Raw genomic sequence first — 15,000 nt, 5'->3', positions numbered from 1 at the left:
TAAGCTTTCCAGTGTTGGCCCATCTATACATTCTGGAATAGATTTTAATTGCTCATTGTGTTATGGATATCATTTTTAGATGTATTTATTTATATATGAGAGAGGGAGACAGAGAGAGAGAATGTGGGAGGGGCAGAGAGAGAGAGGGAGAGAGAGAATCCCAAGCAGGCTCCTCACTGTGAGCACGGAGCCTGATATAGGGCTCGAACTCACAAACCATGAGATCATGATCTGAGGCGAAACCAATAGTCAGGTGCTTAAACAACTGAGCCACCCAGGAGCCCCAAGGGTATCATTTTTATAAGTGGAGAATGATTTAACTGGTTGACATTTTAATTTATAGTTTTTAATCTTCATTAATGGTGAGAGTGCTGTGTAATTTTTGTTTGTGTATTTGATGTTTGTTTCATACTACGTTTCACAAGTATTCTGTTATAATGGGATCTGTAATTTAAGTTAGTAATTTCTATGGCTTTGTTAAGAAAAGATTTTAAGAATGCTATTCTAAAGAGAAATAGAATGACCAATCAAAAACCCAGCAGGAAAATATTAATAATTGTGTATTAACACTGCCTTTTTGCTGAACACTCTGTGCCAAGAATTTTGTAAAGCATTTCACCTATCAAGGAATTTCGTCTTCGGAAAGCTACTGTAAGATGCGTGTTATTAACATTTTAACTTCAGATGGGGTTCCTGGGTCTCAGAAAAGTTGTATAACTTGCTTAAAATCACAAAATTTGGAAGGAGAAATGCTTTGATCAAATCTAAGACATCTGAACCCAAAGTTTTGCTCCTCACCACCATGTGAGCAAACCGATTCACTAAGACAGGTTAAAGAGGGCTATGTTAGAAAGAGACTTGGAAACTAATTGGCCAGGGTTCAAGTGCTGCCCACAGCATTTACTTGTAAGCCCTGTGAGTGTCTGCAAATTGCCTATCTGCTCTTGACTTCAGTTCTTTATCTGTAAAGTGGACCAGTAATGCCTGCTTTGACACATGATGCTCAGACTGCGTCAAGCCTTGCATATTAAAAAGATCCTTCTCGATGCAGGGTAGAGAGTCTGACCCGAGCAGGGAGGTCCACTTGGTAATTTCAGGAAGAAGCCAGAGTTGGAAGATTTTAATTTGTACACCAACAGGGCATCTGGAGCCAGAGTTCTCCCCAGTTTAACCCAACTGTGAAGTGGCAGAAAGTCATTACTGCCTAGTAGCACCTCTGCAGTTTCCTGGGAACCTGTGAGTCTGGTCACAGGCCGGCTCATCCCCTGGTGGACGATATTGACAGACCAGATGTCTCTGCTCCGATTTATTGTAATTATTCTGCTCACCGGGAAATCTGGGTGCCGGAGTCCAAGGATAGCACCGGTGTGTTCAGAGAGGACATTTTCCTCTCTTTCTTCTTCCAGCTAGAGTCTAAATCAGGAAGGTCATGCAGGGGCGACAGTCTCAGAATGTTGAAATGCACTGGCCTTGTCCTCCAACAAACTCCCAGGCCTGGCAGCCTCCAGTTCACTCACTGGGTCCAACCACTGCCCTCAGGGGGAAGTCAACACAGCCTCAAGGAGAGAGTGGATCACTGGTTCCCATCCAAGAGCTGTGCATTTGAATCACCTAGATAGCTTTAGAAGTAGCAATGCATGAGCTCGTAGTCCAGATACCCTGAATTAATTGTCTGGAGTGGGTGGATATCCACCCAAGTCCAAGGGTGGATATTGATAAAATAAGTAAATACAAGCTTTCCAGGTGATTCTAAAATGCAAGACTTGCAACTACTAGGTTCAGTGAATTCATAAATCAAAAATCACTCTATTAATATTTATTGAGCACCTAATATGTGCTAGGCACTCTGTTAGAACCCTGGCACATAGTTGGTAAAAATAGTCACAAATCCTATTCATAAAGAGTTTACATGGTTAATTTAAATTAGCATATCATTAATAGCTAACATTTGTTAGTGATAATATTGATATTATTACTTTTATATATGTAATATAAATAATATGTATGTGTAAATATACATATATATAGTTGGATAGGTAGAAAGTCAAATATATACGTATGGTTATGTATATATACACAAAGTCACATATAGAGAAAAGGTGATAAATACAGGGTTGGGTATATATAAATATATATATCCATATATTAGGGTATATATACATATATAGTATATGTGTATATAGTATATATATGCACGCATGCATAATACTTATACAGAATATGTAAATATAGTGTATATTATAATAAAACATATTATATTCATATTAAGCACAGATTTTTTCATATGAGTTTTCTAAATATAAAATTTTTAAAGTTGAGAAAACTGTAATTTTTTATTTTGATTGGAAATATTAGTATAAAGCAGTGATTTATTTTTCACCTGCTACAAATAGACTTATATGCTGTCTGTCCACCGAAACAGCCTAGAAGTAATTATATATCTCTGTCTAATGAACTCCTCTTTCTATATTTCTTCCTTTAAAACTTCCCTTTTATTTTAAAAGAGGGAAGATATTCAATATACCCCAAAGTGCAAACTGTTATGCACGGTGTGAAACAGTTATACAGATATACAGATATACATGGAGATTTCAAAGAACATCTTGGTTTTCATTTGAATTCTCCATGTAGTGTTTTAAACAGCAAGTTCCCTGGCAGATGGAAATCATTGCTACTCAGCACTGTCATGATCAGGTTTGGCTCCTCCCTAAGTGGTAGGGTTGGGTGTCTACCATCATACAACTAAATCTCATATCAGCAATATACTTACTACTTACCAAGAGCCATCACTCTTCTAGGCCTTTAAGGTGCATCGCTACTACCCTCTACACAGGTGTTATTATCTTGGTTTCATAGATTTAAAAAATGCCATGGCACACAGTGGGGAAAAAAAAGAATATTAGAATAAATATGTTTAGGTAGACACAAAACTAGCTACTATCTTACAATACAATAAAATTGGGGGGTTGTATCTTCTCTACTGGAAAAATACTTATAAGTTAACATATAACTTCTCAGTATCTAAGATCTAATAATCAATCAATGAATAACAAAACCAAATAACAGGCATATTCTAGAGAATTAAAGAATCATTGAGTGGTCCTATTGAAAACTGCCCAGGATGATATTGAAAAGACATAGCATACTCTTTTTTGATTTCCAAGTTCTGGATGATGTTTTTTCTTAACATACTCCATTTCTTCATTCCTGCCTTCATTCGTTCATTCACCTATCACAGTATTTCATGAATTCCTTCTACTCTACTGCATTCAGCCTTCTATCCATTTATCAGGAAACATCCTGGCATGTCATCCAAGATGAAATACAAGCTGTAAAATTCTTGACCTCCATGAGACTATGTCTCCCTCGTATTGAGTGCGCTCAACCAGGTTCTTGTAGCTGTTCACTCTTGAGCTATTTCACAGAGGTGAACTTGGCTGCAAGTCCCGGGCACGATTTAAAACTGCTGCCTCCACTGGGATCACACACCTCTGGCGTACATTGAACATAGGTAATGAAGGACCACTTTACCTCTCATCTGGGCTCAGAACTCAAGCGCACACAGTTTTCTGACCTATACGCAGGAAGAAAGGATGCCCCACTGGTAACTTTGTCACGTTGGAAGCAGGGATCAACTCAAAAGTTGAAAAGAAGACTATAGAAAAGGCGTGCCGATGAGTGTCCTCACGCCCTAAGTAAAGCAAGTGTCGTGAGTTCTGACTAGTGACTAGTGACAAACTAATATTTCTGAGAAAAAAAAAAAAAAAAAACGCAGTCTTGGAAACAGCCTTTGCCCTTAGGTACTGCTGTGGGAGCCACATTCTGGGCACCCTGCAAAACTAACAGGGAGATTGGTTGGCTAATGCCCACCATAATAGCATTCATATTGTTATCTTATCTAGGGATGGGATTTGCCAAATCGAATTTGTGTTCTCTCCCTCCACAACATCCCTCAGCCCTTTTGTCATCCACCCATAAGGAAATAAAAATTAAAAAAGAAGAGAGAGAGAACAAATTACTTTTAAAAAAACACGACAAAATATATCAAACTGGGGGTCAGATCACCATTAACTTAGGTTACCAAGTCAATCTATATAATTGTGGCTTAGGAGGGATCTGACTTTGTCAAATGGGATTTGTTTTGTGGCAAGAAAGCTTTTGATCTGGGCTTTAAAGTCAGCTGGGCTTTGAGAAGCACTAACTGTCAGCAGGAAGCCCAGAGCTGGTGGCACGGTGTGAAGCCGCTGAACTGTGGGTTAGATGTGCTCCAAAGTGAGGGGAAGGTTTTAAGTTACTTTCTATGATTAAAAGGCAAATAACAACAGACATCTCTGGCCCCGGGAGAGGAAAGGTTTGTATTTTTCTTTCCCTGTCCCATTCCTTTCCCCATCCGCAGTTCTGCAAACCATTACCTTTGCCATTTGTTCCTTGAAATTTTAATCTCTCTTCCTCACTTGATATATTTTTGAGATGCTTGCCTGTGTAAGTTGAGATTGTGTGTTTCTAGCATGACAATTTTGTTGCCATGGAGAATCTGATTTTTTTAATGTCAGGGCCTTTCCCAGCTTCCTGGGCTCACGGACCAATGAAGAGGCTCACAACCCTTGCCCCCATTTCGCCCAGAATCCTTGCACACTTTTTATTTTCCCCTTGGGCAACACTGGTTGCAAACAGCTGAGGACCCACAAAGGCCTCTGTAAGTTGGTTTTCAATCTGTTCTCACTGGTCCTTCCATGCAGAGAAGTGGATTCGGGACAATTCAGGAATCAGGGTTCTCACAATGAGCATCTTGGCTGTCTGGGGACTTGTTCCAGATAGCTAGGTGACAATCTGAAGATCCCGTTTCACAGGCAGCACTGCAGCGCCTGCCTGCAAATGACAGCACCAGTCTCCCATATGGATTGATGGAGCCAGACATGATATGCGTATCATCTCATCTGTTTGAAAAGACAATGGGACGTACAGAAGTCTCAGTGTTTCCTCCTCTCCACTTGAAGGGTCCTTTCCTTATTTTCAGCACTTTTCCTTTCTTATGTCCTGTCCTAGCTGCCCCCCTCCCCGCCCCCCGCCCCCGGCATGGCCAGCATCAAGTCCTGTGCTTCCTTTGTGAGTTTATGCTCTCCTCACTTCTCCAAGTGTGGGCTCTATGTGACAGTGCGGGCAGCACCTGGGAGCCTGTTAGAAATGCAGGATCTCAGTCTCTGTCCCCAAAACTTCTGATTAGAACCTGTGCTTTAGCAACAGTTGCATTCAGGCAGTCCAATTGTTGGGGATTCCCTATTCTAGAATATCCCTAGACTTCTGCTCCTTCAATTCTTAACCTCTGTGCCTTTTTCAATTCAGCATCTCAGAGGTGGCTGGAGAGGGGATGGGAGGAAATAAATCAAAGTTATCTAAGTTTTTATGAATATGAAACCATGCTCAAAACTAAGAAGTAGAAACTTAACCTCTATTTTTTGTCATTGTATCAGTATTCCAAAATAGTTGGTATCATTCACGTTTGTTAAGGATGAGGAAGTGGACTCAGAGAGGTCAAGTCACTGACCTAAGGATACACAGCTAATTGTTGGTAGGACCTGGACTTGAATCTAATTCTGTCTACCCAAGGTTAACTAGTATCTTTATTCATATTGATCTGAGATATTAATCTGAGTAAAGGTGGTGCTGGTGTAATAGTCACCCCTTTAGGTCACTTTGGCGTTTCAGGTGGTGTTGCCAGTGTTTTAACCACAAAAACTGGACTTTCAGGCGTCAAGAGAGAAAGAGAGACACGGACACCTGTGCCTCGTCGATGCCCCTGAAATCATACTGTGGCCTAATAGGCCAGTGGGCAAAACTAACCTTGACCTACATATTTAAACAATGCCCTAGGCCTCTTCTCTGACTAGGATAGCAATAGATCATTGAGAGGTACAGAATAGAAATCTGCTGCTGTTTAATAGGAGCCTTGGGACCCTATCGCAAATGCAGACAAATCCAATGTGATGACCCTCTCTTTATTCAGCCAGGGTAACTGAAAAACACAATGATGTTAAGAGGGGAAGGGGGGATCATATGAACACTTTTTCTCACCAATAATATAATACTTCTGAGATTATAAACATCAGCATTCGGCACAACAAAAGTGATAGATAAACCCATGCAATTGACACTTTACTCCTTCCTCTGATGGCTGGTCACTTCCTCTGAAATGCCAAGCTGAGATTATTTCTAAGCAGCACTCTGTAAAATGCTAGCTCAAGTAATCACTTATTTGATGCCACTCATACTTCACAAAGAGATAAGATCATCAGTTTGTCAGTTCGCTGCATTTAATTCGAAGCATTTTCACTTAAAAATACAGTAATGCAGTTACGGGCATGGCAATTAATAACAGATATTTGTCTAGTGGTTGACAGTTTACCACTGCATTTGCAATGAAGGTCACACCCAGGAGGAAATAATGTAGTTGAATAGCATATTGTATGCTGGATACTTTTGCTTTGTCTAACCTGGAGTAGTTGGGTAGGAGCTACTCAATTCGTTTGTTTAAAATCCATCTAGCAATCTTTCACTTAAGACATTGTGGAAGTGCCATTAAAAAAATGAGCCAAGGATTATTGAATCTACCATATGGAGTGAAAATGATAACATATATCCAACTCCAAGAAACCAGAAAATAGGAGTTAATATAAAAAAAGTAGTTCATCCTTCTCCAGGATTCCCAGTGGGTGCCTCTTATCCTGTGGTGGCCCCTCCCCTGGGGACCCCTTTTGAATGTCTCACACTACCCTTCTCTTACTCAGACTTGTCTATGCAATCACTTACATGCGTCCGGACTAAATTAAAAAAAAATAATGTTTATTTATTACTGAGAAACAGAGAGAGACAGAGCATGAGCATGGGAGGGTCAGAGAGAAGGGGAGACACATAATCTGAAGCAGGTTCCAGGCTCTGAGCTGTCAGCACAGAACCGGACCCGGGGCTAGAACTCAAAAATCAGGAGATCCTGAGATCTGAGGCCAAAGTCGGATGCTTAACCAACTGAGCCACCTAGGCGCCCCCGGACTTAATTTTTTAAATCAATGTACACATTTGCTAAAACCCCAGATTTTATAAGAGAATCCATGTCATTTGTTTTGCTAAGGACTTGCTTCTCATTAATCCCTTCCACAAAAATATCCAGAGCAATTGATACTGTCTCTGGGATATCTTTGTTAGGGTAATTTTGTGTGTGAGTACAACAGAAAACTAACTAGTTTGAAAAAAACAAACAAACAAACAAACTCAGTAGCATGAAAAATTATTAAATGGTGGAAACTCGGCACATGGAGATTGAGAGGTGTCCATACTGTTACTTCTTTTTTTCAATTTTATTTATTTATTTTGAGAGAGAGAGGGGGAGAGAGAGAGAGAGAGAGAGAGAGAGAGAGAGAGAGAACAAGTGGGAAAGGGGCAGAGAGAGAGGGAGAGAGAGAGAATCCTAAGTGGGCTCTGTACTTCCCCCTGAGCCTGAGGTAGGGCTCAATCCCTGTGAGATCATGACCTGAGCTGAAGTCAAGAGTTGGACCCTTAACTGACTGAGTCACCCAGGCACCCCCATACTTCTTTTTCTTGAACAGCATGATAGTTACAAGGGTGTTCAATCTGTAATAGTTTATTAAGCTAAATATTGGGTTTGTGAGGCTTTCCTGTATCTGTGTTTTATTCTATATTTTTTCAAAAAAAAAACCCACCAGGAATAGAAATAAAATTTATTACCCTACATCAAAGGAAGCCCTCAGTGAAGACAGGCTTCAGAGCTAGTGGATTAGTTCATCAATGCCATCCTCGGCGTCTACATCCTTCTCCAGCTAATATGCCTGCCCCACATCTCAGCCAGACTTAACAGCATTCTGAGAAACAGAAATCACGGGCACCTATGGCTTGCTTTTAAGCCATCCAATTTGATTCCTCAGAACAGCGTCAGGATGAATGTCACCTCAGAACTTGTTTTAAAAAAAAATGTAGCCTGTCTAGACTTATCCTAATCCCAGATCTTCTGGACCAGAAAGTCTGGCAGAGGGACCTAAGAACCCCTGTTTTTCCAGGCTCCTCAATTGATATGGATGTGCTGAAGTTTGAGAACAATGGCGTAGAGCTAGGAGACTCTTCCTGGCCCCACGAATGCCCAGCTACTCTGCTTTCACATCACCAGCAGTTTTTCTCTGTCCAATTAGCCATAATGAGGTCATGTGTACACTCCTGGACCCAATCATAGTCAAAGGTGGTAGAATTACTTTGACTGGCTTTAGACTAATAATCTGATCCAGAGTAAGAGAATAATTGACTCTATTTGTTCCCTCTCCTCCCTCTCTCTCTCTCTCTCTCTCTTTCTCTGTCTCTCTCTCTCTCTCAAGCTGTATCTCCTACCATTTTGCTGGGTTATACTGCACATCTTCCAGTCAAAAGAGTAACTTCCTAATCAAGGGAGGAACTGATGCCAGAGTTATTTTTTTGAGCCCCAAATGAAGCTTTTGAAATAACAATGAAACACACTTGTATTTAACCATTTTGTGGCCATAGTGGTTAAACCTATGAAGAGACAAATATTATCTTGATCCTTGATTCTTGGTAAAGTGGACACTTAACTATATTATTTTTGTAGGAGGAGAGAAATTACTTGCCCAAATTCATGGAGTCAAAAGTGATGCTTTCAGCTCAAACACTGGCTTTCAAGACTAGGCACTGTCTTTCAAACAAAACTGTCCTAGGAAGCCAAAGTAAATGTAGAATGTGAGCTGTGCTAAAAAGTATGCTGCTCACGAGAGAAAAGTTTTAAGTGGCAATGCCAGCAAGATGAGATCTGCAGGTTTAAATGAGTTTTGATTCCTCTTCTCCATTTTCCCTTAAAAACTCTTGGGAGAGTCATTTTTTCTCTATCTGCCTAAAAACAGGGAGCGTGTCTTATCTTGCTGCTCAATCTTTTATACTGCTTTACTCATGGATGGAACTCAATAATTATATATCCATTAAATGAGGAATAAATAATCCACTCACAGCTCCCCAGGCCAGAGCAGCCGATGAGTGGAGTTAAACTGTATTGATTTGACAAATTAAATAGAACTCAGCCTCTACCATTTTATAAGAGAAATTCTAGAACAATGCTATCCAATAGAAATTTCTGCAAGGATGGACTATCCCTTAGCTGTGCCGTCTAACATGGTAGCCCCTAGCCACACATAGCTTTTGAAATGTGGCTATTTAAGAATTGAAACTTTAATTTAAGTTAAGCTAATTTACATGTAAACAGCTACATCTGGCTATTGGGTATCACATTGAACTGTATGACTCTAGGGTCTTTTCAAGTTTTATATACAAGAACTTCTCACGTGGATGTTTTTCATGTGTATATGAATCAACTGTTGGCCTGCAAGGGGCATCAATGTGAGATATCCTCCTTGGGACCGAACTCCAAATTTTCCAAGCCCCAAATGCCTTCCTGCTGCTTTCCCTCACTTCTTGTGTAACTTCTGAGCTGTGAAACGTGCAGCCAGATATACTTTTCCGATCCATGAGGACCTTAATGGCTTCACTGTCTCACAAGGGAAGTATTCACTGTAGGACATCACAGCTGAACTGTGAGAGTAATGAGCTTTAGAACCCTTCAGAGTAATAATACAGCTCTCTCCTAGAAACACAGGCAAACAGGTATGTGACCAAGCACACTCACTGTAGCAAAGGCTGTTGAAACCCACATCTCCTGGACTTTACCACTTTCACAACAAGGACAACATCTTAGATGAGATGAGATGGGACTTCTTGTTCAAATGATTTCTGGGGGAGTGATTTCTGGAGACAGGCTGTGAGGGAAGACAGAGGGGAAAGCTAGTAGGAAATGTGGTCTCAACTGAGGTCTAGCTTCCTTCCAATGCCAAGAGGAAGTTCTGGGCCACCATAAATATCAGCCATGTCTTGAGACAATGGGATCGGCTTTTGGAACTTTGTATCCATCCATCACTGGCTGAGATGAGAACCAGGAAGTGGTAGTTTCCCAGGCAAGAACACTTCTGTTTGGACAAGAGCAAATCTCTGGAGAAGGGGGCAGACAGTTCTAGTTGTCAGCCTGCACCCATAGCTGGGCGATGAATCCATCTACTAAGGAAGACCAGAGAGGAACCCTGAAGACATCCCCAGCATCACCACTTCCAACCCCAACATCTACACATTCTCTACTCTGCCCGAAGGGCTATCTCTCTGTGCTTTAAACACCACCCTGCCCACCCGCAGTTTCAATCAACACCTGACTGAGTTCGTGTATAAAAAACCTGTATATGGTAATGATCTGACAATAGAACCCTAAAGTGCATCCTGCACTGGTGAGATTAAGCTCCTCCACAGGAATGGCTGGCTTGCAGATGTGCCAGGGTCAGCTTTCCTCCCTTCCCTGTCTCATCTGCATCCCTCTCACCCAACTTCCTGGGGTCAGTTCCCAAATGAGCTACTTACACTCAAATCCATTCTTCATAATTGACTTCTGGTAAACCCAAACCAAGTCACACACACAGAGTCACCGCTCCCGGCATGACTCTCGAGGCAGCCTCTATCATGAATGGGTCCGAATGGAACCCAGACTCTTCCTTGCCTTTCATGAGTGTCGTCTTATGATCACTTTTGGTCTTCTCTGCAAATTGGCCTCAACAGGCCCACTCCACATTTTCCTACAAGTGTATCTGTTTTGAAACCTACAGGGTATTTGGTCAGGTTCCCACTTGCTTTTTCCCAAGAGGCTCCTTAGTCCCTAAATAAACGTCCCTGAATAGAAGTGTAGGAGGACCAACCTGTGACACCCAGGTCCTACTCCACGTGCCCAGTAGCAGAAGGATGATGCCCAGTCTTCCCTCCAACACCCCCCGACCCCAAGCCTCAGAACTTACTTCCCAGGGACGCCTGGGTGACTCAGTCGGTTAAGCGACCGACTCTTGGTTTCTGCTCAGGTCATGATCTCACCGTTCATGGGCTCGAGCTCCACATTCTATCCCATGGTCTGATCTCTCTCTCTCCTTCTCTCTCTGCCCCTTCCTGGCTTACTCTCCATCTCTCAAAATAAATAAATAAACATTAACAAGAAGAAGAAGAAGTCCCTGCCTAGCCACAGATCCCATTCCAAACGAATGATAATGACGCTGTGCTTGCAGATGCAGGAGCCCCCCCCCCCCCCCCGAGGGCTGTGGAGAAGTTTGCCAATGTTGTCATCACTCTTACCCATACTGAGTAATGTTAAATATTTATGAGACCATCTCTCTGCCTTATTCATTACCATCGCTGGGCAGTTTTGTCCCTGAAAACTCTTGAACCTTTGCTTATACAGGCACCAAATATTTAATAATGATGCAGCTAGTAATTCAATCTAGCTTCCTACTCATTTGTGATGATGTGCTTGTAGTTTTTTAGGGCCTTGAGTAAATCTGGAGGAAAACACCCGCATAAGAAACCTACTCCCTCTAGGGTTTATTTTGGGGATTTTGTTTTAAATGGCCATGTGCTTCAAATAGTTTAGGTGTGAAATGCCGTGTATGTGATTATTCTACCTCTTGTTGGTCTTGTACTAAAGGGACTCACTCTCCTTTTGAAAGATAGTTGTAAACTTTTGCTGAGCAGAGACCCATTTATAATCCGTTTTGTGCCCATTCCTAGTGTGTGACCTCAATCAACTCTCATTTCCTTTGCTGAGTTAAAAGTGGCAATAAGGGTAGAAACTGAGGAATTTCTGCCTTCTACCAGTTATTCTGTCTCATGCTCCAAGCTTCTCCTAGTGTGTAAAGTGGGGAATAAGTATCATGGTGTAAAGGGCTGGGAAGGGAGCTGGCTGGGTGTCAGAAGACATGCCTCTTTGGTCTTACTTTATTTTGTTTATTTTTTTTTAATTTTTTTAATGTTTATTTATTTTTGAGACAGAGAGAGACAGAGCATGAACAGGGGAGGGTCAGAGAGAGGGAGACACAGAATCCGAAACAGGCTCCAGGCTCCGAGCTGTCAGCCCAGAGCCTGACGCGGGGCTCGAACCCACAGACCTAGAGATCATGACCTGAGCCGAAGTCGGCCGCTCAACCAACTGAGCCACCCAGGCGCCCCTCTTTGGTCTTACTTTAAACCTGTTTAGAATTCTCCATGAAGAAGAGGCATTGGTGAGACTTCAGAACGTTGGGTCTCTCCCCACGATAAGCTGGTTGACTCTTTGAGGCTGCTTTATTCTCTTATAAATGGAAATTTAAAAATATATTGCTGATCGCTATGAGAATCAGGTGAGATGTTGAAAACGTGCAAAGAATTATGTTTCTAGTGATAATTGCTGTTTTGGAGAAGGAATAGGAACAGGAGGAGGGTTCTCTGACCATCCTGTGGAGAGGCGGTGTTGCCGAATAGTTAAGAGATTGGGCTCTGGGTCCTGGTTTTGTGAGTTGGAATCCCCTGTTCTGCCACTTACTAGTCGTGTAGTCATGTGATCTTGGAAAAGCTGTCCAACCTTTCTGGCCTCAGTGTCACCACCTGTAAAATGGACACAATCATAATAATTAACATCTATGTTGCAGAGATAACTGTGAGGATGAATGAGTCCGTGTGTGCCAAGTGCACAGGGTGGTGCTGAGCACTGAGCAAGGACCATCTGTTATCTAATAGCGGATATGAATGAACACTTCAAGGGTTTGCATAATGGGGGTGATGGGAAGGAACAATAGGCTTAACTGGGAGTGATAATAACTATTGATGCAAGAACAGAGATGGATATTTCCCAATTCACAAAGTTTCAGATTTCCTTGGCAATTTTAAGTCTCCATTTAACTACACCTGTGTCTGGTGTGAGGAATTGGGGGCCCAATGAGAGAAGGTGCCCCTCTTAAATCCAGAGGCAATTTCATGTGGTTATCTGTTGTTGTTATTTTTGATCATCCAAAATAGCATATTAGATTTAAGCTATGTTGGTCTACTAAGTAGGTAAATAAAGCAAATCTCATCTGTAAAATATTAGAATGGAAACCGTAGAGGCTGTCTCATCGAGTTTTTCACAAACCACTCAGCATGTCAGAAACACCTTTCTAAAAAACAAAACAAAACAACAACAACAAAAACAGAGTCTCAGGTTAGGCGTCTGAATACATTATCAATGAGAAGGCCCAAGGATGTATATTATCATCTTTACAAGGCCTCAAGGTGTTTCTGATGATGGAACACCTCTGAGAATTTCTCATCCAGTCTAACCTCAGGAGCAGAACTGTGCCTTGAACCAGGTCTCCGGGCTTTTGGTCCATAACCTCCTTTTCCCATCCTGTCCCCAAAAGTCACATAATGCACAGGTAGAGTATGGGGGCTTGGGCTGTGCTAGGAATAAATTAAGATACAGCATCAAAATCATGCAGGATCTCGTATTTGAAAACGATTGGAAAATTCTAGGTGACATAAAAATGTAAAGTTACTTTTCCTTTAAAATCAAAATCTTCCTTGAAATGTGCATTAAAATCTCCTAAATTTCAACTGCAAGGATTGTGGGGATTGCGGTTAATGATCATCAATACCTTAGCCACAATTACAGGTAGCACTGCTTTAGTTAACATCTTTGACTTGCCAAACACAGGTATCTGTGTGTATGTTACACCCCCAATTTAGAGAATAATTCAGACACAGAAAGCTAGTGTGGGCTGGTGTGTCTTCAGAGTAACTGCAAATAGTATCTTCAGGGTTCTCTCATCATTTTGAAAACACATTTATTGTTTGGTGCAAGGAACAAAATGTTTGTCATAGCAACCATGGCAACCCTGGGTACTTGGCCTATTAGCTGTAATGCAGGAAACATCTTCAGCAGCAGGAAAAGAGTCCTTGGCAATTATCACCCAGATAGCGTCCCTCTGTTTTAAGAGGGTCGGCTGAAGCTTCTGGGTTTGGAACATTTTTTAACTGTTTGTGCTAATGAAGGTGAACAGCAACAATTCCCTTTTGGTTAATTTCAGAATGGCTTTGGCTCAGACAAAGTTGAAGAAATGTTTTAACGTTAACTGTCCCTCTTTTGTTTTGGTTTGGGTTTTGGTCAGTCTTCTGTGATTGGATGCTCTGCAAGTTGACAAGGAGAATTCCTTGTCATTTAAGGCTCTGCACCATCAGCAGAGTCCGACGCGGGGCTTGAACTCATGAACTGTGAGATCATGACCTGAGCTGAAATCAAGAATCAGATGCTTAACTGACTGAACTCCCCAGACACCCTTCTCTCTTCCGTCCTTAACATACAGTCTTATCATATATGAGTATGATGATAATAATTAAAATAAATGAAGAAAAAAATCCTAAAGCACGACTAGGAAGTCTGGATAAAAGAGAAAATAGTTAAGGTTTGAGTATTTTGATTTTCAAACATAGTGATGGTCACCCAGCAAGTCACAAGTTCCATATTATACCAACAGCTGTCAAATTGTTGCATATATTCTTTATGCAATAAACCCCATAAATATGAATTATGTGAGTCTCAGTTTCTGTAAGAAAGATATGCTGATAAGAGAAAATATGTTACAGGCAAAAAGCATAAAAGGATGGAATCACTCATATTTTCATCACTCAGAAGAAATCACCATACAAATTCCTCTCCTATCACGTTTTAATACTGTTGAGATCATATAGTTTATACAGCTTTGCTTTTTTCACTTAAGAAGAAAGAGGCATCATGAAACGGACAGGAGGAGAAATTGAATGGAAATAACGAGCAGGTTCAGAATCACTTTAGACTTCTTTTGGAAATGTGAAAGATCTTCTTAAGCCTCCCTGTCAGTTGTGAGAAGTTGAAAGAAGGTCTGTACTGGGAACTGTGGACGTGTTCGTGAAGACAGAGCTGGTTGATAAAAATGTAGCTCTGGGTCTGGCATCTCAGAATCTCTGCTCAAATGCCTCCTGCTTATTTATTGATTTTCTGGGCTTTTGGAAACTTTTTTTTTCTTCTGCTACATATTAGCCTCAAAGAGCTATGATTAAACTCTGAGTGCCAGGTGTTCTAAACTT

At 41.3% G+C, this 15,000-nt stretch overlaps 1 protein-coding gene across 1 annotated transcript in view; it reads left to right on the top strand.

Annotated features, from left to right (window-relative positions):
- The window catches only part of CNTNAP5 (contactin associated protein family member 5), a 795,339-nt gene that overhangs the window by 183,490 nt on the left and 596,849 nt on the right, over positions 1-15,000 (top strand). The window lies entirely within an intron of this gene.

Source organism: Panthera leo, chromosome C1, assembly GCF_018350215.1.
Source record: "Panthera leo isolate Ple1 chromosome C1, P.leo_Ple1_pat1.1, whole genome shotgun sequence".
Lineage (NCBI taxonomy): Eukaryota > Metazoa > Chordata > Mammalia > Carnivora > Felidae > Panthera > Panthera leo.
The sequence above is the reverse complement of the archived record's forward strand: the minus strand, read 5'-3'. Positions and strand labels throughout refer to the sequence as shown.